Here is a 4,255-nt window from a genome sequence, read left to right on the forward strand (position 1 = left end):
CCCCCTGTATATAGCCTCCACATTGACTCTGTACTGGTACCTCCTGTATATAGCCTCCACATTGACTCTGTACTGGTACCTCCTGTATTTTGTCTCGTTTTAGTTTTTTATTCTGTTACTTTTTTGAACGTTTTATTTTGGTAATATTTTCTTAACACTTATTTTTCTTATCTACGTTGTTGGTTAAGGGCTTGTCAGTAAGCATTTCACGTTAAGATCTACACCTGTTGTATTCAGCGCATGTGACAAATAATATTTGATTGTAACTAAATATGAAGTATGTCAGTTTCAATGTTATGGTCTTTGATTCAATTATATTTTTGAAACTCAGGCTGTGTGTGTTTATCTGCGTCATTCCTTGATCATTCCTTGTGGTCCTGTAGCTCAGTTGGTGGAGTATAGTGCTTGTTAAACATTACATTTACATTACATTTAAGTCATTTAGCAGACGCTCTTATCCAGAGCGACTTACAAATTGGTGCGTTCACCTTAAGACATCCAGTGGAACAGCCACTTTACAATAGTGCATCTAAATCTTTTAAGGGGGTGAGAAGGATTACTTTATCCTATCCTAGGTATTCCTGAAAGAGGTGGGGTTTCAGGTGTCTCCGGAAGGTGGTGATTGACTCCGCTGTCCTGGCGTCGTGAGGGAGTTTGTTCCACCATTGGGGGGCCAGAGCAGCGAACAGTTTTGACTGGGCTGCGCGGGAACTGTACTTCCTCAGTGGTAGGGAGGCGAGCAGGCCAGAGGTGGATGAACGCAGTGCCCTTGTTTGGGTGTAGGGCCTGATCAGAGCCTGGAGGTACTGAGGTGCCGTTCCCCTCACAGCTCCGTAAGCAAGCACTATGGTCTTGTAGCGGATGCGAGCTTCAACTGGAAGCCAGTGGAGAGAGCGGAGGAGCGGGGTGACGTGAGAGAACTTGGGAAGGTTGAACACCAGATGGGCTGCGGCGTTCTGGATGAGTTGTAGGGGTTTAATGGCACAGGCAGGGAGCCCAGCCAACAGCGAGTTGCAGTAATCCAGACGGGAGATGACAAGTGCCTGGATTAGGACCTGCGCTGCTTCCTGTGTGAGGCAGGGTCGTACTCTGCGGATGTTGTAGAGCATGAACCTACAAGAACGGGCCACCGCCTTGATGTTAGTTGAGAACGACAGGGTGTTGTCCAGGATCACGCCAAGGTTCTTAGCGCTCTGGGAGGAGGACACAATGGAGTTGTCAACCGTGATGGCGAGATCATGGAACGGGCAGTCCTTCCCCGGGAGGAAGAGCAGCTCCGTCTTGCCGAGGTTCAGCTTGAGGTGGTGATCCGTCATCCACACTGATATGTCTGCCAGACATGCAGAGATGCGATTCGCCACCTGGTCATCAGAAGGGGGAAAGCCAGGGTAGTGGGTTTGATTCCTGGGACCATCCATATGTAAAGTGTTTGCACACATGACTGCAAATCCCTTTGGATAAAAGTGTCTGCTAAATGGCAGATATATCCACTGATTATACCAAACATCTGGAACACCTTCCTAATATGGAGTTGGACCCTCCCCTTTTCCCCTCAGAACAGCCTCAATACGTCGGGGTATGGACTCTACAAGGTGTCCAAAGCATTCCACAGGGATGCTGGCCCATGTTGACTCCAATGCTTCCCACAATTGTGTCAAGTTGGCTGGGTGTCCTTTGGGTGCAGTGGGGTCTCCTCGGTGGAGGAAGGGGAGGACCATCGTCCTCAGTTATTTTCAGAAAAATAAAAATGGTAAAATATTTAAAAGTGGTCCTTTTTAGATAAAACTATACTAAATATAATCACGTCACCAAATAATTTATTAAAACATACTATTTTGCATCCTCCTCTGGGTATATTGACCACAATACAAAACCTAGGAGGATTATGGCTTCCACCAACTTTCATCAAGGCGATTGGTTTCTCACCAACTTTCATCAAGGTTTTATATGGTCTATTGGTTTCTCTCTAAACGCTAACTTTCATCAAGGTTTTATATGGTCTATTGGTTTCTCTCTAAAGCGAACTTTCATCAATGTTTTATATGGTCTATTGGTTTCTCTCTAAAGCTAACTTTCATCAAGGTTTTATATGGTCTATTGGTTTCTCTCTAAAACAAACTTACATCAAGGTTTTACATGTCAACTAACAGAACTGTCTACTGTGGTGGAAATATACCAGTCTATCTTCCTGTCAACAAACAGAGCTCTGCTGGTTGTCCTGGTAACAGACACAAGTCTATCATCCTGTCAACAAACAGAACTCTGCTGGTTGTCCGGGTAACAGATACCAGTCTATCTTCCTGTCACCAAACAGAACTCTGCTGGTTGTCCTGGTAACAGATACCAGTGGGCAGATCTATTTAATTTGTTCAAACTAAATTACAGCACTTACTTTGATGAGTCAAATCTGATCCTTTCATCTCTTCTCCTCCTCTCACAGTTCCACTCAGCCCCGTTGTTTTCCTGCAGAACACCCACAGCACAGACAACCTCTTCATACCCAGCAGTAAGGTGCTACCGGGAGAGGCATGACACGGGGACTCCGGGAGGGAGGAAGGGCTAGCGTTGTCCTGGTAACCATAAAGAGGGGACACAGACATATATCATTATGGATGCTGATGTCACTGTTGTCATAAAGTGCTTTACAGAAACGCAGCTCAGACCCAGAGAGAGAAAGCTGTATGCTAGACCAGACCAAGCTGTACCATCTGGTGTTCTGATATGGAGAGACTCTTCTCTGCCTCGTCAGCATCAGGATGTTGAGTCTCCCCAGAGGATCCACGATAGTCATGTCTCTCTCCTGTTTGAACGAGAACATCAAACAGATGGTGAACTTATTACCATCATCAATTATTACTGTCTATTACAGTCATAGGGTCTTATCAGAGGCATTAATATCTCTAAATTAATTGGGTGCCTTTTGTGTCCCTTTGATATTTTAAGTATAAATTATGCTCCATTATTACATTTTGAAAGCCTGTTATATATAATTAAATCTCATTTAACAGTCCCAAAAATATATGTAGCAATGGCAGATTGACCCTTTAACAATTTATATAGTACTGAACATCATATTGAAGTGAAGAACTTCAGTAGAATGCCCCTTAAAAACCACACATTAATTCAACAACTGCATAGTTTGTGCCCCTGTTTTGAAGACAGTACTCACTGGTGTTAATCTGATATTCTGTCTCCTCCTCTTTCACTCCCAAAACGTCTTCCTCCTTCACCTTTACTGAGATAGAACCTTTTAGAGAGGAAGAGTATGCTTTCTCTTCTTTCCCTATAACAGCCTCCTCTTCCTCCTTTTTCATTCTGAAAGGTTCTTTCTCTCCTTTCACTGTAATATCCTCCTCTTCGTCTTTCACGACAATGTTCAGCGCCAGAGCTTCTTTCTCCGGACAGCAGACATCCACTTCTTTAGCAGGGGATGAGTAGTTTAATGAGCTCATGGTCAGGGATGTTAGCTAGCTAGTTAGCATTAGCGAATAGCCTAGTGCTTGGCTCAGTATCAATCTTTAACAAATTTGCAAATTGAACAAGCACATCAGGTTCAAGTTAACGTCAACTGAAATGTGTTTTAAACACTGCGATTAGCTAATGCACATTAACATGGCCTAAAACGTCAATCTTTCAGTTTTACCTTGTCTAGCAAGCTACCCAGGTGGTTGAAATAGTATCAGTGTTGTTGTTCCTGAAGAAGCGTCCCGTCCAGTCCATTATACGTCACGCTAGAAGCATCACCTGAAAGACGCTCATCGCCACCTGCTGACTGGAGTGGGTAACGCAGTTTGGAAACAATAGTTACTACACTTTTTGTATTGGAAAGAACATCATAATAATTTAACAATAAGCTGATATATTTTCTCTTACGTCTTACAACTAATACTTTCCTGTACACAGACGTAGAAGCGTAATATGAATATGTAGATGATGAATATATATATATGTATACAGGGGGTTACCACTCTAAATTCCAAGCATCTGCCTCTAACCCTAGGAAGCTCTTTGCCACCTTCTCCTCCCTCTTGAATCCTCCTCCCCCTCCCCCCCCCTCCTCCCTCTCTGCAGATGACTTCGTCAACCATTTTGAAAAGAAGGTCGACGACATCCGATCCTCGTTTGCTAAGTCAAACGACACCGCTGGTTCTGCTCACACTGCCCTACCCTGTGCTCTGACCTCTTTCTCCCCTCTCTCTCCAGATGACATCTCGCGTCTTGTGACGGCCGGCCGCCCAACAACCTGCCCGCTTGA

General features: G+C 44.2%; 1 long non-coding RNA gene across 1 annotated transcript; it reads right to left on the reverse strand.

The window, feature by feature from the left end:
• Positions 1–2,486: 2,486 nt before the first annotated feature.
• LOC135566431 (uncharacterized) lies at positions 2,487–3,636 on the reverse strand. The gene is made up of 3 exons (XR_010462082.1): positions 3,170–3,636; positions 2,706–2,800; positions 2,487–2,570 (listed from the first exon to the last, which is right to left on the reverse strand). It is a non-coding gene; the product is annotated as an uncharacterized LOC135566431 (long non-coding RNA).
• Positions 3,637–4,255: the final 619 nt, after the last annotated feature.

The sequence above is a fragment of the Oncorhynchus nerka genome, unplaced genomic scaffold (assembly GCF_034236695.1).
Source record: "Oncorhynchus nerka isolate Pitt River unplaced genomic scaffold, Oner_Uvic_2.0 unplaced_scaffold_5002, whole genome shotgun sequence".
NCBI classification, from domain to species: domain Eukaryota; kingdom Metazoa; phylum Chordata; class Actinopteri; order Salmoniformes; family Salmonidae; genus Oncorhynchus; species Oncorhynchus nerka.